This window comes from Malurus melanocephalus, unplaced genomic scaffold (assembly GCF_030028575.1).
Source record: "Malurus melanocephalus ecotype Western Australia unplaced genomic scaffold, MMel_1.1 scaffold_96, whole genome shotgun sequence".
NCBI classification, from domain to species: Eukaryota; Metazoa; Chordata; class Aves; order Passeriformes; family Maluridae; genus Malurus; species Malurus melanocephalus.
The window spans coordinates 1,530,849-1,554,215 of NW_026623328.1; the positions used below are offsets into that span (position 1 = coordinate 1,530,849).

Consider the following 23,367-nt stretch of genomic DNA (forward strand, 5'->3'; position numbering starts at 1 on the left):
TTCTTTAAAATAATCCACACATGGAAGAGCTGTGCAGTGAAGGCATCATTAGATRTAATCAAGGACAGAATCAGAAAGGAAACGCAATAGAAATTCCATGTTAGTTTTTATCTGTTCAGTCAATGACTGGTTTTTGCAGCTGGGGAATTTGCTCTATTTATTCCATGACAGAAGAAACACCCTGCATTTTCAGACAGATATTTAAACCTATCAAGTATGTAAACCACTATAATTTTTAGCCAGCGCTGTAACAGGAGCAAAGGGGAAGCAGGAATCTCTTGCTGCTCCTGAGCAGGCTGACTGCAGCAGGAAAAACCTGCCCCAGGAGCCCATGTGCTGTGTGGGCAGCAGGAGCAGCCAGCAGCATCCGGCCACCCAAAAACCAGAGGTGACTTATCACAGAGCCAGCCTGGCACACCCTGCAGCTGCTCCTGCCACCCCTGCCCAGCCAGGCCAGCCCATACAGGCTGTGATGAAGAGCTGCTGATCATACCTGCAAATGCCCAGCTTCTCACAGAGGCCAGCCTGGCACACCCTGCAGCTGCTCCTGCCACCCCTGCCCAGCCAGGCCAGCCCATACAGGCTGTGATGGAGAGCTGCTGATCAATACCTGCAAATGCCCAGCTTCTCACAGAGGCCAGCCTGGCACACCCTGCAGCTGCTCCTGCCACCCCTGCCCAGCCAGGCCAGCCCAYASMGGCTGTGATGGAGAGCTGCTGATCATACCTGCAAATGCCCAGCTTGCAGCACAGCCACTGCTCGCTCCTGGATCAGGACACAGCAGGAAACTGCAAAGCTGAAACACAGCAAACGAGCTCTAGCAAAGGAAAGAGAAAGAAAATCAACACCAACATTGAATTCCCTTTCTTTAGTTATTCTTTACAGATAGAAATGTTTTCCTAAAGGAGCTGATTGCCAAACATAAATTTTGCTACTTGTGCCTGACAGAATCCTGAGAATGCAAAGCTTTTTGCAGCCAGAAAAAAACCACAATGTGAATTTTCTACTCTTGTACTGCTGAGATGACTCAATACCAATCCACAGGGATGTGAAGGTAAAAGCAGAACCACGCTCATCTGAATTCCTTGCCTTTCAAACGAGGTTTTTATGACAGAATACTTTATTAGCAAACAGGGTTGCTACAAGCCCACACCAGGAACCGCACCGAGCCCACGGCAATTACCTTCTGTCACTGCCAGCCCGAGTGAAATGGCAAAGGCTGCTGGTATTGCCCTCTTGGAGGGTCTTGAGGGAGGTTTATTCCTGCCKTGTGCAGCACTGCAGCATTTGGAAGTAAATTGTTTATAACAAGAACCAATCTGAGMCAGTATCCACATAAGCAGCATGAAGYTGCACAGCAGCAGCCAAACCCTGCYCAGTGCTCCGTGCTGAGGTCCCGGGCTCAGTCCCTGCACTGTGGACAGGAGACAGCACCAAATTGCTCTGTATGAGGAAAACTGCTCAGAATGCAGAGCAGGCTCCCTTTGCTGCTGCTTCACCTCCACTCTGCACACCAAGGTGAAGCTGATGCCAGGGCTCCCCAAGGTGCTCACAGACCAGACCCCACACTCTCTGGAGTGCTTAACCTTGCAATTTACACAGAATGAAAGGATGTACGGCAGATTTCAAGGTTATGGGCTCAACYTTGGCTTAATTAGTTGTGGTGGCATATGTTATGTGATGGTTATGTAAACAGGGGATRGGATCCCAAATGGTGGCCGTGGGTTGCCATGGTAACCATGACAGCCATCAACACYGCGTTACTCATCGCTTTTGCCCCCRTACTTGGGAAGCACTATTGGTTCTAATTAGCTATTTTAAAATCAAAATATGAATCAGCGGAGCTCTGTAGCCTTCTCTGGAAAAGAAGGTGCCCAGACCTTTAACCACTGGTGACTTTTGTGAATTGTCAGCGGCACCATTGGGCTGCTGCTCTCCAGAGACAACACAGAGTTCCTGGAGCTTCCCACTGGAGACAAACACAACACAACAACCCTTCCACTCCTGAAATAGATCCCTCCACATGGARTCCAGGCACTGCCTTTTTCAGTCCAGACTGTCATCCAGAACTCATGATAATGGTGGGCTCACGCCTTCCACAAGCTTTTGAGGATCTTCACTTCTCTCAATGCAATCAGGCAAGCCTGGCCTAAACTCTTTTATTCCCAGCTTACAGTTGTACATAATAAACAATGTATTTGCTCAATCTTTTTTTTCCAGTCCAGCCAGTGCATATCTGTGTCTTCAAATCTCCTGCTCTCCCTATTTACATTTTCTTATGGGCTGCTAATAAAAAACCCGGACTAATCTTAGGACAAAGATTAATACAAAACATCCTACTCAGTAACAGCCTCCTACCTACAATAGGTTTCAGACCTTTCACCTACAGCCAGGCCTAACCCACAGAACAGAGAGTGCATTTTCATCATTTTGGTTTCTCAATAACAACACTGAAGTATGAAATTACAACAGACTAGATTAAAAWGTTAATTTAGCCTTTTGTATATTTGTTAACCAAGTTACCTATTTATACCTTACTAAAATCCAGCATTTACAAAGATGATGCACATAGGCACGAGGAAAACACATGATTTTGCAAACTTAATGAATTTGGCTTTTATTTTAAAGCTGTTTTAAAAAGCAAGCCTTTTGTTTGCAATAGTATCTAACAGTTATACAACAGAAAAACCAGTCTGATTTGAATAAAGATAAAATGTTAAATTTCTTTTTTAATTTCAGTGATTTTGAGAAATACCAGAAAATGAGTCACTACTAACTTCACCTTCTATGACTGTTTCAAGTACAAATMATTTCTCATCTGACAATCACTCAGCTTTTTAAAATCAGCTATTTTATAAAGCTGTTTGTTGAAACCTGGTATGTTAACAGGGATCCCAAAGCCTTAATTTTGAAAGAAATTGCAGTATGTCAAACTCAATAAAGACAGAAGACTAGTGTTTGGATGCCAAAATGCAGTATGTAAAAAACAAAAAATCAAAACTGGTGAAGTACAATAATAGGAGATTTATCAGCTGCCTGGATACAGGTGTGGGGTTGGCCCCTGGGTTGCTTCATACAGCAGTGCTGAGAAGGTGAAGCAGATCTGTTCTGTTCTGTGCAGGTCCTCTAAATACTCATTAATGCAAGAAGTTTTGCTACATAAAAGTATTTGTTTCTCCTTTCTTTCTTTAGAGAGCGAAGGAATTTCCTTACTTCCATATGGTACTGCAGGAACAGGAAGACAAAGGGAAAAGTGGAGAGACACAGAAAGCTGACGGCATTTCCTGGAACACAGTGATGTAAGGAGCAGCTCTGCACAACTTCCTTTCACCTGCAGCTGTGCCAAAGCACGGTTTGTTTGGGGCACAAACCCTGCAGGGCTCTGAGGAGGAGTCTCTTCCCTTCCCTTCCCTGCAGGGTCAGGACAGAGGTGCCCAAGCAGCMCAGTCCAGCCCAGCGCTGCTCCTGCTCTGCTGCCAGCCCCACGCAGTGCCAAACACCAGGCAGCCCCAACACAGCACACTCTGCTCCAGCCCAGAGCTCTTCCAAGGCCCAGATAATCCAACATGCTGAACAAAAGGATGGGCTCATAACGCTAATTAGCACTGTGTAGTCAGGAGATAGACTGGAGCCTATATCTCTAATGTCCTATGTTAAATCTGTTCTCTCCACATAAAGAGCGGTACATTAACCGTGTCTTATTTTCCCATTTTTCTTTTCAGAGGAGCCTGGATGAATTGTAATGCACATGGATAGACTGAAATGCTCAGCAGATGATTTTACTTAAATCTCAAGTAAGACAAATGTGACGAGATCTTCAATCACTGCCCTGGGATGTGTGGGCGATGTATTACATTTTACAAGGAACAGCATTTGGAAAAATTCCGTTTTCACTCCTCAGCCACTGTACTCTTTTAATTACTTGCTAAACTCGAAGAAAGAAGAACTGGAAAGGAAAAGGGCAGAGGAGACTTCACAGAGATAATGAGATGGCTGCCTGCTGAAGTGAGGCAGCAGCATCATTAATGTCTGAGCTAAAGGAGGAAAAGGCAGACCCCTCCCCCTGCCCAGTGTCTCCGTGTCAGCAATGGGGTCTCTGCAGTCACTGGTTTTCAGTGAGATACAAAATTCTGGCAGCAAGTTACCTACTCGAGTGAGGGGTTTTGTTTCATAGGGTATCATGGAAGACTTGAGTTTGASACTCTGTAAAAGTAATGAAATAAATTCTGCGTCAAATCTCCATGAACCTTTAACGTGCCAGGATCTGGTGAAAAATGCAAGTCTCTAAAGGTCCCTGGAATTTTACCACTTGCTATGCCTAGGTGCTCCCTGGTGCACACTTCATTTTTACACTCTAAAAATTCAGCGCAAAGAAATAAATTAGGAAGAGCTGTCACGCTAATTTTTTTTGAAGTCCAATTTCAATCTCCCCTGTGAAAAATGTGATTTGAAAACTCTTGCAGTTATTATTGTCAAAGAACTACAGGTTTTTTAATCTGTTTGGGTGGATTTGATGAGCTGCTGTATGACAATGCAGACAATAGATTTGTTTCCTTGTGGATGCAAAGACGCGAGCATTATCCCAAGATCCAGCATTACTCCTGCTGCTAAACACACTCCAAGAGTTCTCTGGTGGGCACACGCTTTTCTTACAGAGGTAAGCAAATTCTGACTCTCACATGCTCAGAGACCACTCATCAGGCTTGAAAGTTTTGCACAACTAAAGTGCAACTGAGTGCATTATTGCAATATTATTCTGGTAATATTTAGTGATAAATGTAATACCACAAGTGTACAGCTCTAATTGAAATGTAAACTGTTTGTTGACAGTCTCTTCCAGTTGTCCTTTGCTAATTATGAAAATAATTCTAATGACTGTGCCCAGAACATCTAGGAAGAAAATCAAAATCACTATCTGAAAGCTAAGTATAGTAGTTCAGGGGTTAAAGYCACATAAATAGTGCCTTCTTTAAAAATACGCCTGATAGCTTGCATACTGCAGTAGCAGAGAAGTATAAATGATACATATTTATAAACACGCACACAAAAGGGGAAAAATCACAAGTATTAAATACATTGGTATATTCAGAGATCTTCAGATKGAAATCTACAGAAGACATCACAGGCAGAAAGCTTAAAAAAGTGTGACCAGATAAAAGGGAGCTTAAAATGGAGAAAATATGATTACAAAAGAGAAAAATTATACTGTTAATGAATTCCAGGAAGAATTAACTCAGCCAGCTTATCCAGTGAAAAGATGTAAACCTCTGGAATGCCTGAAGCCTATCAGAGAGAAATCAGTCTGTCAGAGCATCCTGGGAAGGATGTGCTAAGACCCAGCCAGAGCTTTCCGTTCACCTCTCCACGGGAGATCCCAGGGCTTTGCCCACAGCAATGGCTTTGGGAATGATTCCATTCTGCCCTCACAGGGGCTTGTTGTGCCAGCCCAGCACTGGGAGCATTTCCCCACCCCCCTCTTTGAAATGGTCATCATGTCACACAGACCCACACATMATGAACAGAGTTCCAACAGGTACCTTCCAACCCAGATAATGCACTCCAGGTTCTAAAGAAACACACTTTAGGTCTTCAATTCCTATAGTAACCTGGTGGACATGAGAGCATGCAATTTATGGCAATTATTTTATAGGGGAGAAGGGGAGAGGTTGTAATAATGTTATGAGCAAGGAACTTCCAAACCCAGTTCTAAAATGATCTTCAGCTTTGACAAATCACAACTCTACCCYCTCTCCCTTTTGCTTATTCCTAAAGCCTTTCTTCTTTCTCCTCTCATGCATAATCTGATCAAAATTCTTTCAGGATGTCAAGGGGATAAATCTGCTATTAAGAGCTACTACTTTCCATTTGCTTTTTAGAAGTGGGTGTGTGACAACACTCTSAGGCATTCCACACGCAATTAGGTATGCGCAGGATGCCCTGCTACAGAGAGACAATATGCAGAGAAGTGGAGGCTAAACCACTTGTGCATTAACAGGAGGACCCTCCAAGTGCTCTGCAGAGTGTGCTCCAGGGCCACTCAATCGTCCCACAGTGTCASTATTCCAAGCAGAAGACATTTAACTCTGCTTCTTCCGAGACCAAAGTATCAACACAGGAATCAGGTATTTATCCAATGACAGTAACAAGATTCCTACCTAGCAATTTTCTGCAACTTAAATGTAAATGATGCATGAAAAATGTATTCTTRTGAGATATTAAATACCAGCCAAGTGCTTTAACAGAAAAGTAGGAAACACCCCAATGATCTCTGTGTTTTGTCATCATCAACGACTGCAGCCCTGAGGAGCCTCCAGCTCCTGCCAACCCAGTAGCAAATAAGGACTCAGTGCAGCTTCGAAGAAATTATGGCACTTTCTTATGTGCATTCAGAAGGAGACAGCCATGAAGCATTGCCTCTCTAAATGTTATAAAAGTTCTTATAAATATTAATGTGCAGCATTTGTACTCTGAGTATTTAATCATTTCTTTACAAGAAAGGAACAGGCAGAAGGGGAGAAGAAGAAACTACAATTTCTTCAATTCCAAAGAGACCAAGGCAACAGAAAAGGCAGACTTTTGCAGAGGTGATCTATAAATTAGTCAGCACCAAACCCAGAAACCTACAAAAAAGAGAATATTGTCAGGTATCTTTTTGTTTCATTACATCTAAAGTTTTACAATAGTTTGCAGGTATTAAACTAATGATTTCTTTGATCATCTGAATTACTTGAATTTTGATCCTTTGAATTTTCACATGATTGGCTTTTAAAAAACAAGACTGATGTGTTGCTTCTGACACTGGTGTGAAGCTAGATTCAGCTGGCTGCACTCTGCACATCAAAGCCCACTGTCCCAGGTAAAGCCAGCAGCAGAGCAGCAGCCAAGCAAGGCTGCCTGGTGGAGAGGCTTTGTGCACCAGACACTCGATCCATCCCCCCCAGCTGCTGGGAACTGAAACAGTGACACTGAGAGCCCTGCCAGCATCCCGTGCAAGCACTGCATGTCGAGGCCTCTCCATGGCACACAGCCCTTGATCAACCCTCTCAGACCTAAAGTTTATCAATASTGCTGAGAATTGATATAGATTTCTGTAATACATGCTGACAGTACAAAAGCCTGCTCACAAGTGGCTTGTGCATGAAAGAGAAAAGATGTTGCAAAACAGCTTTGACATCAAATTATAAACCTAATAGAAAAGCAAAGAGATGTGGAGCAATAACACCTGGACTGCTCAGAAATCACCCAGCAGACAGCAGTGAGGGCTCTTGCCTTGCTGTGATGTGACCTCCAAGCCAGCCCAAGAAAGCCTTGGACAKTCTTTTCCCTACCCTTCAGCACCAGGAACATGAGTTACAACAAGGTTTTGGGTACGAGTACCTCTGCAGACACCACACTCTGGATGGACGTCCCCATTCTGGATGCTACAGCTCGAGGTAAAAATAACAATCTAAGATGTTTATTGCTGCAGGCCCAGCTCCTTCACACCMCCAGGCTGGCAAGCAGACCCAGTGCTGGCTGAGCAGACTGGGACAGAGCAATAACAGTGCAAGGAGTTTATTGCTCTGGTGCTTCTGGGTCCCTGTTGGATCAGTCAAGGCACATTCCTGCCAGCTGTACCTGTCTCTGCTCTCAGGTGTATTGGACAAGTCTCAGTGGAGTCACTCAAGGCCCAYACCATGTTTAGAATTACAAAGCAAAATGAAAAGTGCTGCTGCCTTTTGCTTCCCTCAGGAAAACTGCCTCTTGCAAATGGTTTTATCATTTTCATTATATCCTGTTTGATTTGCTTTACCATCTTGACTGGAACAATAGCTAAGACATAATAGAAAAAGATTTTTCCACAGGCTGGTTCTAATTACATTAAATCTCAAGTGAGATAGGACATTTAAATAAGAAACAACAACTGCAGAGTCTGAGATAATGACATACCGAGATACCAGGCTTTTTGAGAGAGCCATTAAAATGATGCATGAAGCATTACAGCTACTCCAATCAGGTTTCAACACGAAAGCCATTCCTTCTGTGGCACAGTGCTGCAGAGAGAGGTCAGCACTTACTGCACTCAATGTGCAACTCAACAATTAGGAACCATTATCCCTTATGCTGAAGTTGCAACATAGACACAGGCTTGAACTTCTGTATGAGGTGAGGCACTTGGGAATGTAGGGTGCCTGGGATTAATCACCTCCCAAACCACAAAACAGAGGAGGTTCTGAGGAGCTCCTGGATTTTGTTGCAAGTTGTACCTTTACCATTTTGTCATCCTAACTGAATTCTCTTAATTTCCAGTATCTTTAGATTGGCTGCAAACCACTGAAATACAAACATGCAAAATGGAGATTGTGGCTGTGTGTCCTGCAAACACAGAGGAACCTGTCAGTCCCTCTGCTTGACTGCTTAACCTCAGTGGCACTGCCCAGCCATGCTGCCAACACCGGGACTCACAGGGCCCTGCAGCAAAGTCCCCTGCTGGAAATCARAACTGAGGAAAGGGAACTTTTGTGGGGAGGAAGGGACTTGAATTACTTCCCCTCTGCCTCCCTTTCCTTTGGCTACTAAGTGCTRTTCTCTGATTCTGTGATGGGGAGAACAGTTTATCAATTCCCCTTGCTCACAGCTGGGCACTAGACTGAATAACTAATATCAAACCCTGTGATACTAGTTTAGCTCGGTGCTTCTCTGCTGGAGCTCCAACAGGTTTGTCATACACATTGGCTATCAGTTTCTTATCTGTCCAGCTGGTTTTGCATAGCTCTCATAGGAAAGTTTGAAGCAAATTAGCTACATACTGAGGATTAAGAGACTTTGTTTCAGTCAATAAACAGAATCTGTGATTCTAAATKCTGTATCAGAATTCTAAATTCTGTATTCAGTCCACAGAAGCAGATCAGTAAGTAAAGCATTCTTGTCTAATAAGCAAAGCATTAATTCCTRTTAATAATCAAGCGCACAAAACTGACAAAGTTTACTTCAGCATAAAAAATAAAATTATTTTCTTGGGTGTGAGCACTGAGGTGCTCTGACACACAGCTTGTCTGTGTTCACCCAGTGCCAGGGCACTGCAGGATGATGGCTCAGACAGCTCAATACTTGCAGCTCTATGCCCATGTGGCAAAAGCATTTGCTGAATGCAGCTCAGGTATCTGCAAAGCCACTGCTGGAGATGCCTGTCTGAATGGACCAATCTGAACAGAAAAATACATTTATGACAATATTTAACTTGCATTTAATTAAGAAGGARTTTAACTTGTGCATTTTTCCTTATCAGCTACTGGTTTTGTTAACCTTCTTTAACCCCTTATGCTTATAGGACATTTGAAAGCTTAAATTTGATGGTCATTCTCATCTTCATATACCCTCACCACTTCTCCTGACACCTCTGAACAGTCCCAGCTTTCCAACTGCAGCAAACCCAGCTGAAGGGGCTGCTGAACCTCAGCACCAACACTCAGCCCAGGGGGACAAGGCTGCCAGGCCATGAGGAGCAGGGAGGCTGCTGCACCCCAAGAAGTGTCAGTGGAGATTTCAGCAGAGATTTTGGGATTTGATTTTACCCGTTTTGTGTAGCATCATGACCTGAACAGATCTGAAGCTCTCAGGCTCATTCTGCCCCAGTTCTTGGCACAGACCTTCTGCACTGGATCCCACTGAAATACCAACGTGGAMTTTACATGCAAACTAAACAAAAGGCTGCTTCTTCTCCAAATAGAGGAATCATTTGAAAACTTGCCAGTCTTGCTCAGGAGTTGAAACAGAGGCTGGTAACAAGAGGCTGCCCAGGTCATGATGACCTGAGAACYGAAGGGAGCTGAGGAGCATCTCCCAGAGCCAGGACACACCGAGGAGCCAAGAGCAGTGCTGGGCAAAGGCAGAGGCTGAGCTGAACTAAGGGGCTGTGACCCACGGCATTTGCAGTGCTGGATCCCATGGCTCCTCATCGACTGTTCTGTCACACCACTCCTGATTTGCCATCCCACTTTCCTCCTGCACAGGCTGGTGGTCTCTCATTAAGACAAAATTTACAGAGCACGTTYCAGCTTTTATAGAACCCACAGTGCTTTCTAAAGATCCACCTTTTTTTCCAGTCAGTTGAAATAACACTTTCTGTCTATGGCTCCTGGGGGTTGTTTTCCCTTTTAATTTTTTTCAGAAATTTATTTAGAACTTGCAATGCCTATTTCTCAGCCAGACTGTCAAGGATTTTAATGAGATTTATCCGCACAGCCTCTCTCACTATCTGCCCCCTTTCATTCTTTGACATACAAGTGCTTTTATGTTGCAGGAAATGAGGACAACAGAAAGCTGCAGATCCCATGAATGTAAAAATTGTCTTGAAGGCATGGAACAATTCAGCCCTAATTACAGCCAGCTGGAGCCTGCTCTCTTTGCACTGATACTTAGATAATTAACTGAATACTGACTGATGCAAGACTCCACTATGTCACCACCGCTCAGATATTCAAGGTTAATTTTTGTATCCATCACCAGCATCRAGCTTAATGGATATTATCAGCTAAACTCTTGAAAATCAGTAACACACAGACAAGGCTTATTTTCCTTCAATGAGCGCGGTGCAATCTTTCTTTAGCTACAGAAGAAACGTCTTTTTCATTATTAAGGCAAACTCTTAAATTTTGATTCATTTAATACTTGCAAATTCACTCACTCAAAGCCCTAAACTCTGAAAGCACAAGACTGATGTAGTAAAATACACCCCAAACTGTTCTAGTGGCCATTAGTGTAGTAATACTAATGAGTTTATTTCTCATGGTGTGGCAGCTTGAAACTGGTGGGGTATGTATCCTCCTCAGTGAGCTTTACAGGGATGTTGAAAGCAAACAGCACCATGCCAAAAGTCACTTATCCTGAAATTATGACAGGAGAGGACAGCAGAGAGTGCCCAAGAAGCCTGAAATGTCTGTAAGTCAGAACTGCTAACACACTGCTCTTGCTGTAACACAGTACCTGTTTAAACTGTGAGGTACCTGAACTGTGCTCGCAGCAAAAAAACTGAAAGAGGAAGTAAGCACCAATAAGAGAAAGTTGTCTGTSTCAGTTCCATTTTCAGCACTGCTTTCCCTAAAACCTGGGATTTTTGGAGAGATTCAATCCCTCTGACTGGTTTGCAGCTGCACTGATAGGAGAATCCCTGTGTCACTGCTTGTTATCAAGTAGGAGTTTTATTTCAAACTACTAATTAAAAAAATCACTGTGAAAAATTTGAAATATTTTAAYTTGGTAAAGATGTTAATAAGAAAAGCAATGCAGCACAGTAAAAGAGAACATAACTAATCAGTAATTGTTAGATCTTGGATAGGGCTATACAGCAGATAACCAACATGCATCTTAATAGCCTGCAGYGCTCTCAAAAAATCTGGGTGGGGAGGCAGGAATCTAAAGAATCCGGAATAGGGATTCTTTTCATTTTGTATTTTATTTGTCCTTCCACCTTYTTATCTAGTATGGAAAAATAAACAATCCCAGTTATGTTTGCACATAGCCTACCATACTCGTTCAGTAGGAAAAGTCTGAATTTTGTGAAATATCTTTGGAATGCCACTGTAATATAAATCACAAAGCACTGCCACCACAGTGCAAGTTAAAGTGTAACCTGCAGTTTTCCCCAAGAGAATGCACAGAATTTATATTACCAGAAATGGAAAGCAACAGAACRAAAATAAAAGCTTAGCAAAAAAAGTAGGCTAACTCTATATAAAGAATGATACATAAGACAAGGCTGAAAAAGAAAACAAGGCAGGTATTTTTGGAACTATTTTGAAATCTCTTTAAAGCCCTGCCTATTTGTTTGTGAAGTATTTCTGCTTAAAAATATATATATGCTAAAGTTTGTATTTAAGATAGTGATGATTGGGCTCAAAGAACTGCTGCTTTGGAAGAACAAAGGAAGAAAGATTCTGCACCATCAGCAGTTGGTTCTGAGTGCATTTTCAGTTATCCTGGGGAGAGTGAAGGAATCACAGAATCCTTAGGGTTGAAGGGACCCTCTGGAGGTCATCTAGTCCAACCCCASGGAAATGGATGTTTGAAAGGAAAAGTTGCATTCTGGATAAATTGAAGAAACCTTTTCAATCTGAGAAGCCTCCGAAGCTCCAATTATTTTGTGTTAAAGGGGCATAAGAACTGTTGCTGCAGCAACTCCCTGTTTGAGGTGGATGCTGTTGCACCTAAAGGAATCCAACACTGTGCAGAACCTGGGAACAGTAGGACTTCCATGGAAATGATTATTGCTTGCAGCAGGTTCAAGTGTGTTCATTATCTTTTTCACCTAGAAGTTCATAGTTTTCTTAATTAGCAGGATCTAAACTGTATGCAGAGGTTTTTGGTTTTTTTTTAAGTTTTGGGCTTTTTTTGAAAGAATGGAAATGTGCTYCTTGCCAAGGCCACATCACATAATAACAGACTCAAGAAAAATGAAAGGACCCAGCATGAGAAATACAATGTAATTATCACCAGCTGAGCAGCTGATAAATGAAATGACAGCGTAAAATACACCAGTTTCACATGACAGAAATTCAGGAAGGTGAATTTGTTAAAACATTGAGCAAATGAAAAGAGATCTCACCATAGGCAGGCCTCTCACCTCTCAATCACAGAAAATTCCCTGCTCCCACAGTAACCCATCTGCCATCCCACCACAAAMAGAGCTAYGAGACACCCAGCAGCAGAGTTGTTYGGAACTTCCAGGAATATRTCCAAAATGAAGAGCAGGATTGGTTTGGAGCCTCRCACACTTATGAGATGATTTTTCCATTTTGTCCTGTTTATTTGAAATTTCCAGCCATCACACCARTATGAATTCAGCAAACAGCATCAGCTGCCTTCTATCAGCCAAACTGACAAGAACTGTATTTTTAACACACCTGTGATGGGCAGATTTCAGATTTAAGCCTAAATGAAAACAGAGACTACCTCAAGTGTGAAAAATCTGAACTGCCCTCTGGAAAGAAGTGCATATAGGAACATGGAATAAATATTATTAAGTTATTGTTGCTTAGTCTGTCAATGTTTCCATTTTGAATCAGCCATTTCAACCTCAGCTGGAAAAGCCTGGTTGGACCTGACAAACGAGCAAGCCAGGTCTGGAGGAAGAACCAAGTCTTGTTTCCTTACCCCTGAGCCCAAACAAATCCTCATATGAGTATCTTCAGTTACTTCTGAGATACAGCTGAAAATCCAGCTGAAAGATTTTGAATCTTTCTTTAGTTCATATGTAACTGCAGTGAAAATGTTCCTCTATCTGTTCCCTGTTTTAGACCCCTAATTCCAYGATTCCTCAGCCATGACAGGGAAGGCAGCCAGCCTGTTCTGCACAGGGAACCCACACAGCAAGTCCTCTGTGCTTCTCCAAAGTGCAAGTATTCAGAAGCTGATACAACTGTTGGAGCTTGGAAAAYTGTTCTGGAATGCACAAAGCAATAGAAATGTATAGAAATATGCAGCACAGAAATGTAAGATCATTAAAAGAATATTATTATGGTTATTATCTGAAAATCCATCTAAGCCACTAGCCCCACCCTGCCCCTGCAGATACCTCACTTTATCTACAGAGCACATCGATCACAACAGGCTCCTCTTCAGCCAGTATTTTCTATTCTTCCTTGTTCTGTGTGCCAAGCAAAAGAGAAGCAACAAAGGCTGGTGTTGTTCCTGGAAAAAACTGGGTTCTGCAGGAGTCAGGGGGCAGCTTCCTTTCATGCACACACAGGCTGGAGTTGTGTATGGTGAGGTAACCTATGCAAACACCTTCCAGTGTGGGGCTTTTCCAATGGGAAGTGTCCCACAGGGTGTGAGTGGGTCCTGCACATGGGACAGGAGCCTGAGGAGGGTTTCAGGATCCTCTCTGCTGGCAGCTTGCTGTGAGGCTGGAGAGCCAGGCAGGCTGAGGTGTGTTAGCTGCCCACAGCCTCCCATTGTTACTGGGAAGGTGGTGACTTCCTCTTCATTGAACCTTTCCCCTTATTTTGCTCTTCCTTCCTGATGATAAATGCACTTTTTATTATTCCAACCAATTCGACATTACTTTTAGAAATTTTATCACTCATTCAGATTTCAGTCAGTGAGTCAAGCGGAAAAAATGTGTTCTCAAGCTGAGAGAAAACCCTCCCATTTAAAATCCCTGAGCCAAGAGCACCTCCCAGGCAACATCCTCCAGCTGTTCTCAGAGACAGAATGAATATGTGCACTCAGTTCCCACCTAGGCCACTCCACAGCATCTCCAGCAGGAAGGAGATTTATCTGCCCACAGCAGCAACCCCTGGCTCTTCCCAGGCCTCCTCCCACCCAGCACTTCCCTCAGCTACACATCRTACTCCCTGTTCCTGGGCCTCTGATTGTCACTTTTATCAGCTAAATAATAGTAATTTAAATGCAGAAACAATYATGGGAACCTTCTTTCCTCAGATGAAACCCTAATCCCTGGCAATTTACAGTTGGTGTGTTTTGTCAAAGGCRTGAAGAAGTTGCTCTGCCAGCCAGGGATATACAAGGGAACAGATAAAAATCACCTTCTGGTTTTCTAGAAATGTTTCCTCTAAAACGATGGTCGTTACAGCCTGTCTGTATCTTCTCCTGACCCGCTGCATAAGGATAAGCCAAGGTGGTGTGTTGTCAGAATGGGCAAGAGTTTGTGACTAGCGTTGCTTTTTCACTTGTGCTGCTTATATTTCTGGCTCCAAAGTGCCCTACAAAACCTGAAATCCCACTGAAGTGCTCCAGCTCCAAAACTTTTGCAAAACAGACAAGAGCTGGAACTGTCTTTCTTGTTCTCATTAGACACGTGAGTGAATCAGATCTAAGGATCTGTGCACACCCTCAAAGAGAACGGGCTGCAGGGAACAACAGAGAAAAGGCATAAATGAGAGCACAGTAAATCTGAAAACTTGAAAGAAGAAAAACATTTTTAAGTTCTTTTTGAGCTTCATTTGTCACCATTGCAGATGGAATCTGTAAGCCCTCTCTTCCTGCCAATGCAGCAGAAGACAGAAGACACTGACACAATATAGAAACAACTCTGGCAAYGAACCAGACAACTCCTAAAGATGGGAATTCAGTGAGGGAAGAACCTGGCAGCCTCCTGAGCACCTGATGCATGGCTGAGCTCTCAGTTCTTGGTTGGGAGGCTCCTTAGTGCTGGTCTGACTGTGCTCTCATATGAGAAACAAGAACCTCAGGGTGAATTTCAGACAGAACTGCCACATTAATGCTGACCATTAATCCACCCTTAATCCCACAGAAATTAGGATAGAATCCCTTTAGGGCACTGACTGTTCTCCACTAACACAGCCTATAACACAGGGGTGGAATGAATACCCTGCCTGGGTTGGTTAATAAGGACAGGTATGTTTGTGAGGTTCAGAAATGCAGGACTAATTTTTCTACTGAAAGTCACAAAACTACTGTCAGATCTGTTCACTCTCCCTCTAAAAAACAAGAGGGTAGAMCGAGAAAGAATCATTTCAAACAAACCACAACACATTACAGATTTCCTTTGTTTTATTCATGACAAATGAAAGAAACGGGGCGAGATGTCATTTTTGATATATGCTGTTCCATTACAGCTTTCAAACTAAGGCAGATTCTATTGTGCTCAGGTTCAGGGAGGCTTTGAGGAGAGCACAAACACCTTCTTTYGCTCTCTCTTCTCAAAAGACATGGAAACAAGTGGCATGAAAGATGTGCTAATTCCCCTGTACCCCTCTTCTGGTTTTAGTGGCCAGTTCCACATTTTTGCAAAGGCAGAGCCCAAAACGGACAGTCAGAAAGGGCTGGGGATCTTCTTGCTCCCAATTTAACTTCAAAAAGTAGCAAAGTTTTGTATTCCTGACTAGTACAGTGACCTTAGGAACAGATATAGAAGTATTTCAGATGTTTAATACCCACTTATGAATGACATAAGGCAGCAAACAAGATAAGCAAGAACAGCAAAGAAAAGACAAAAAGAGAAAAAGATTTTTGAGGAAATACTGAATGATAGCAGAAAAGAACAAACTTCCTCGTGTGCCATGTAAGTGAATCTTTCCGCATGTTTCAGGAGTCACACAAAACACTAAACATAGAACTAAAACCAGGATCAGAGCTGCTTGTAGAACCTATTCCAAACTGCAGTTTTGCTGGGCGTTGGGTAGAAAGAAACAGCAAAATCTAATTTTGTTTTTCAGTGATGAAGAGATGTGATGAACCCACGGGAAGAAATCTCTGAATATGCCAGCAGATACTAAAAATCCAGCTTTTTGCTAACAAATGAAGCTCACAAAATCACATTTGGCTCTTGTAAGATTCCTCTATTTAAAATCTGGCAGTAGTAAAACATTACCCTCTATAATCCACATGAATGATCCTACGGTACTGTATTGGAAATAAAATGACAGAAATTTGAGTTACCACTTAAGTCTGAGGCACTGAACCCATTCTCACGTCAATGGCTGGCTTGGCAAAACCTCCTGCAGCCACTGGCAATAAATCCTGCTGGAAATCTCAAAACTTCTGACTTGTCCAGACAAATTCGCTTCACCCCCTTCTCTTCATGACTGCTGGTCAGGGCAGCAACATTTTCTGTGAAAGACAGACAACAAAGTTATTTCAAACAAATTTCAGATCTGATTTATTGTTAATTTTTGTTCTTGAGTAACCTCCTGATCTCTTAAACACCTTGAGAGCTACATAAAAAGACACTTGAATTCTTTTCAGAATTCTGGCTGCAGAGCTGGCACACCAAACTATTGTCCCCATCCTTAACATTCCCATTTCCCAGGAGCACACTGCTGCAGCCTTCCTTTAATTTTATCTGCCCAAGAGCCAAGCTGCAGCTTTGCAATGAAAATGGGCTGAAGGAACAGCCTGTAGAACCTCCTGGAAGAATTAAGGACTTTTCCTAGGAAAAGGAACTTAGGAATTACTCAAGGAGAAAGCACTGATCAGTTCTTTTGGGGTTTTATTTTTTCCCTCCTCTGACATTCTGCTTCTGTGACTTCAAGTGTGAACACATTTGTGGGTGAYAAAGTTGGCAGAGCGAAAGCAAACACAAACTATTTGTATAAGGGAAACCACAAATAACAAGGAGCAAAGCACTTAAACTTCTGTGCAAAGCAAACACAGCCTGCTGAGCAGCACCATCAAAATGCCTTGACAACGATTATCACCACAAAAAGACTTTTCAGGACATTTGAAAGGAAGATACTGAAATAACTGCAGATGAGTAACAACAAGGRGGAGGTGAATAAGAACCATCCTAACAGCAAACACACATTATATACTTGCAAATGGACTTAATGAGAAGGGTGAAAACCCTCGAACTGTAGGCAGGTAAGGGAATAGCCACCAAATTAAACTTCAACTTGTGGCTCATTGTCTAAATGGAGATATTAGAGGTGAGTGAAAAGCTGACTCTGGATGGAGAAGATTGAATCTTCTAACCCAAGTGTTATCAATCGATGTGCTTCTGCAGATGGGCTTAGCTAGAAATAGGATGCAGGAGAAGAAAAGGAATGAGAACTGAGCATTGCAAAAGCTCCCAAAGGAATGTTGAGAGACCATCCTCAGTACACCACCATCCTCAGTAGTTTTGAGAACCTCACTCAGCAGCAATTTTTTTTTTTTTTTGCATTTTACCAAGTTCTTTGAAATAAGAGAACACAGCCCTGAAGAACAGAAAAATCAGCCAACACTTCATGGCATGGAACAGCTGCATGGAAAGATTATTTAAAGTCTCTCCATAAGGAGAWGTGTTTGTATAAAATTTTACCCCCTTCCAAAATGTCTTTCTGGCTAGAAGAGCGAGGGACTGGCAACTTTGGATTCAGGCAGGATGCTCCAGTTGAAGCAGCTGGCTAGAGGGGTGGGGTGTGGATTTCTCCTCCTTTAGTGTTTGCCATGGCCCTGATTGTGGGCACCTCTCTGTAGGGAGCACCAAACCAGCAAAACATTGCTGGAGCTTTACCTATATAATGAAACATCAACACTTACACACATTCTTTAATTTTAGCTGCATGCAGGCATTTGGATTTCTGTCCTGAAATTCTGYAGGCTTTGCCCAGCAGTAGCAAAGGGCTCTGCTTTGCCATTTGCCTTTGCTTGTGGAGCTGCACTCCAACAGCTCCGGCCCAGCTGGAGATGGCAGAGATTCACTGGCACAGCTGTGTATAAATCTGGTGCTCCTGGGGCTCGTGAGGATCACTGAGGTGTTTTATAGGTGCCCCAGAAAACATTTTATCTCCAACATAAGCATWTTGCACATTAAATGGTAGCTAAGGCAACAGGTGGTACAGAGATCATAGATACAATTGTCATTGTACTCATAAAGCAGCAMGGGGACTTCAAAAACACAATCTACCACTCAAAGAAAAGAATCAAACCACTCCATATTCACTTCTGTTCAGTGCCCAGCACTACAGATTAATTTAAAAAAAATTTAAGTTAATTGATAAAGATGATGTGCAATCCTTCTTTTTAGCTGCTGCTCTGATGAGGCAATTAGGGTGGATGGAGTAAATGAAGCTGTAGATGAGTCCCTCTCCATTTTTCCCTTGGCTTTCAGCAGAGGCTCAGGCAGAAGCTCTGCATGAAAGGAATTGCCATGTGACTCGGTCCCTCCGAGCTGTCCTCACAGCACAAAGGGCGAGGAATGCTGAACAAATGAATCACAGCCCCTGCTGCAAACATCCCGACTTTCCAGAGCTGCCAAGGCAGGGAGCAGCTCCCTGTCCTTCAGTGTGACTGACAGGCAGGAATAAAGGGGCACCTCCTCACAAGGTGAGGAACAGGAACTCTGTGTCAAACCCCACCAGCTGAATTATGACTGCTCACTGTGTAAGGAGGCAAAACCGGAAGCAAATCCACAAGGAAACAAAGCATCATTTGGGAAAGGTTTTTCCTATTCATATTTATTGCAAGTGAACTCTTCCCGAGCTCTGAACAATTGCTGATGCTTTAGCATTCAGTACACGGCCTGATTTTGTGATAAAAGCTTGTCTTTGCCTTCAACTGGCTGTCAGATTTGCCARGCTGGAGGATTCTGGCAACACTCGAGCTCTTTAATGTCTCAGCATGTTGTATCTTGGACACAAACCCCTGCAAAAATACCTAATTATAAATATTCATGTCCGTTATCCTTTTTGCATGATACACTAAAGAGAGGGGAAACAGATTCTTTCCAAATTGACTGAATCAGCAAAGCATGACAGCATCACAGGATCAATATCCACAACCAGAGCATTCCATTAAACCTTGGGATCCCTTTCACTGGAATTCCACAGACCCCCCACACATGAGCTTTTTCAAAGAGGCTGCAGAGATCACCTGGCACAGGAGCTCCCAGAGCAGCACAAGGGCACGCTGCTCTTGTTGTTGTTGAGCCCTGGAGAGGCCACTCAGGTGGCATTTTGAGGTGGCATTACCCACCCATTGCCCAGGTAATGAAGAGAGATGTGCTCTGTTTGCAGAGCAGTAACTTCTTCACTTTAAAACTATCACCTTGGCAAAGAAATGCTGTACCCAGAATATATCCACTCTTGAAGGAGGTAGGGACAGGGATTGCATCAGTTCAGGGAATCTGCAGCCCTCAACAGATACATTTTTAATASAAATTCACAGAGGTACACAAGAGACTCCAAAACAGAGTTTAAAAATCAAAACTTCTTATACTCCTTTAAAATACTAAATACAAGATGACTGTTTAAAATAGAACTGATTCATGGGGAGAAAGGAAGTACTTAATGACTTACTCATGCTTAAGGACTCTTAAATAAAACAAGTATCTGTTACTCACGCATTTGAAGGGTTTGCTACTCCCCAACTACTGATTGGAAAAGCTTTTGACACAGCAAGATGAAGACACATCCCCAAGGGCTGCCGTGTAAGCTGAAAGCCTGTGTGCTCTCAAAAACTCTTGCTTTCATTGAAAAAGGGAAWGATTAGCAAGAGAAAGTAAAAAATAAAGATTTTATTGCTTTGGCTTTGGAAATGAGATGACAATAGTATTTTCTGGCCAGAAGAACCACCAAAGAACCCAAATGATCATGTCAAGAAGCAGTGATTGAATTTGAGACCATCAGAGACTATCCAGGCCCTCAGCTGCATCTCTGCAATTTTCATTCTTTAATTGTTGGCCTAATATTACACACCTAATACCATTTAATAAGAGGAGAAAATTAGCTGAAAAGACAGAAGGCACTACTGGTCACCCATGCTTATGAATGAATCATRTAGAGCAAACTTCTCAAAGGAACACAGGGTTTATCAAGGCTGGGCCAAAATGCCTTTCTGGCTATGGGATGGCAGRAACAATGAGGCAACACAAGTCTGCTCCATTTTTACTGCTCTGTGCTCTAACAAGCACATTTTCTTCTCTCAACAACCACTGAAAATCAAGACTTTTGCTGGTATTTCACATTCCCCAAAATGCTATGAATGTTTGACTGTGGCTTGCCAGAGGAGGGCTCTTGGCACAGCAACACAAGCTCAGGTAGCAGCACAGACACAGGGATAGAGAAGGAAAAACTGAAAGCAACAATAAACTGCCCCCAATCCCAAACCCTCAAATGACTGTTTATGCAACTTTCTTTCACAAACCAACCCCAAAACTTGCACTGGGATTGCAATTTGAATTTCMACCCACTCTCCCCCCGCCCCCGTTTGCTGTTTTGCCCAGTTTTATTAGARCCATCTGCAAGATCCTCCCCTTCCAGTTTTTTGTGTCTGTTAATCTGGCAGCTGCACTTTCTCATCTATTCCAAAAATCTTTGTTTCAAAGTTGTTGAGACAGAAGGTCTTTGATAAGCTAAAAATTATCTTGAAAATCAACACAGAAACCACATCACATGCTATGCTTTACAGATTGAAAGGGAAGAATGGAAATCTGAGAATAGATATATTTTTAATGGGAAGATAAATGAGGGTTTTGGGAATCAAGAAAAATATTACCAATTCGATTTATCTGACAAAAACCACAATTTACTCAAATACTGGTTGCCACTACAGAAGAGTTCAGGCTCACCATTATTACTGACAGAAACAAGAGAAAGGCAGAAAAGTATTTCCTTTCAGCAGCTCTTGGCAAGAGATAAGCGAGGGGAGTGCTAAGGGAAGGAGGAATGTTGGTGAAGTAGCAAAGTTTGAGTAATTTTCTTTAAACATGATACTATTACTACAAGGTTTTGAATATAGCATGCTTTGCAAATTCTCTTCATTAGCTTGTGCATAGTGCTGCTTCAGTTTCCAGATTTCTCTCTAACCCCCCTAAAAGATCTTTGTTCCCTTCTGTGTACAGATAACCCTACTGCCAACCCCACTGTCTATCCTGATGGGACAGATCCTGCTGCAGCACAGGGCAGATGCCAGCACTGCTGAAAAAYGGCACAAATCCTGGGCCTTCCATTGCTTCTGATATTTTTCTTCTCCAAATTGTTTCTGCAGAAGCATTCACCTCATCACACAAGAATGGCACAATCTTCACTTTTGGGGWTTACCAGAGAAATCTCCTCCAGATTTCTCCAAATCATTTAATAAAACATTTTTAATAAAGAAATATTACCTCAAGTATGAACACAAAATATTCGAGGAACACCACTTCTGCTTTCCTGTTTATAACATTACAAACATTGTCTTTATGTTGCTGCTTCAACTGCCACCAAATAATGTCTGGATGTGCATAAATTTGAAGAATCTGTGACATGAACTGAACTTTCTAAAATCTGCCCAGAGTTACAGCAATACTGGAAATAACCTTCTCCAGATATGCACAAGAACTGCCTTCAACTATCAATCACATCCAGGCCCTGCTGTCATCTCCCATGACCTTTCTGATTCTGTTTTATACAACCTCCAGCCCACGTCTTCCCTAAGCAAATTCCTAATTCCTTGTTTAACTAAACAAGGCCATTTAAAATTTCTCAAGCACTCTGACTTTGACAAGACTTCTACAGCTTCCACACTGGGATTTGCCATTTTCTTCCCACACTTTCAATCCTAGGAGAATGTCTTTGGTTTAAATAACAGTATTAAGCAGGATTTCAAAATTGCCATGAACAAATGGGCTTATCTTCTCCATTTAACTGCATCATGAAACGTAGATGAATTAAAGTGGTTTTAATTGCACAGGCTCTAGAAAAAAAGATGCAAATGTAATAATCTGAGTTGACAAATCATGCAAGGCAAGACTTAAAAAGTATTTTTAGAACCACTGAGAATGGCATTATCATAATCTAACTTCATAAATTTTATATGCAAATAAAAAATTAAAAACAATGCAGACCTAAAAAGATTTAAAGAAAATCCAAATATTTCAATTAATAGTATATAAAAAATGTAGATCCGCTCTTGAAAAGGTGTCCTGGAATCTCTCAGGGGAATTAATGGAATAACCAGAGTTTCTGCATCTGTGATGAGCTAGCAGGAGAGATTTTTATTGAAACACTCAACATTACTTTTGTTAGTATATACTTTACTCCAGGGGCTTATTAGAAATTTTGGTAAAAATAAGGTATCTTGTGAAAACAAGAAAGCTGAACAAAACCCAAGTCTGAGAGAACAAGCTTGACATTTCTCTTCCCCCTCTGCAATGTATTGCAAAAAAAAAAAAAAAAATTCGATGAATAACCTCTTCCAAATCTTCTTTTTGAGTCACTTTTGATCTTTACAGAATATATACATTTATATAAGCCAGAAACAACCACAAAAGCAATTTCAACCCCCCCATCTCCTTGCATACCCCTATTTCAAGGTATCATGAATATATTAAGTTAAAATTGCAAACAAAGGAATGATTGGGACCATAAAAAAAAATTACACCCTGCTGTAAATGCCATTTTTCTTGCTCTTGAATACATGATATCGATTCCCTGGTTTCCATTCAACAAATAAAGCTGTGAAATGGCAGTGGATTTCCTGCTCCATCTCCAGGCCACATCCAGACAAGCCTAACACTCAAACTGTGGCTGCCAGGCTCCAAATCCCCCCCAGGAACAAACACTCACAGATGYATGACAGAGGTTATCAGAAAATCTTATTTGAATTGGGATTAGGAGAGAAAGTGGCAGATTGGGTGTGTGCATGGCATTCTCCTCATGAAATCTGTTCCTATAAAATGAAGTTCCTGACAGCAGAGGCTGTTGWGAGCCTGCTGAACAGTTTAACATCAGGGACAAAGGCAAATCAAGAGTCCTCAAGATCAGCGGGATGGAAAAYGTCTGCCCAGCTGCAGTGAGAAGCCCAAGATAAACTCACCATGAATGCCACCCTCCCTCCTGGGCACTCCACTTCCCAAAGGGCAGGGGTCATGCAGAATCCCCTGTAATTTGGGGTGATCTGCCATGAGGCCCTGATTCACCTGGGGCTTGTTCTACCCTCGGGTAA

The 23,367-nt window shown here is 42.3% G+C and overlaps 1 protein-coding gene across 8 annotated transcripts in view; it reads right to left on the minus strand.

Annotated features, from left to right (window-relative positions):
- Positions 1–23,367, minus strand: part of PEAK1 (pseudopodium enriched atypical kinase 1) — a 108,733-nt gene that overhangs the window by 43,736 nt on the left and 41,630 nt on the right. For 7 of the 8 annotated variants that reach the window (XM_057368722.1, XM_057368714.1, XM_057368716.1 and 4 more), the window contains one exon: positions 16,402–16,572. The gene's annotated coding sequence lies outside the window, so the exon portion shown is untranslated. Of the gene's footprint in view, positions 1–726; positions 818–16,401; positions 16,573–23,367 lie in introns of all 8 variants that reach the window. The other variant, XM_057368715.1, reaches the window with a different exon arrangement.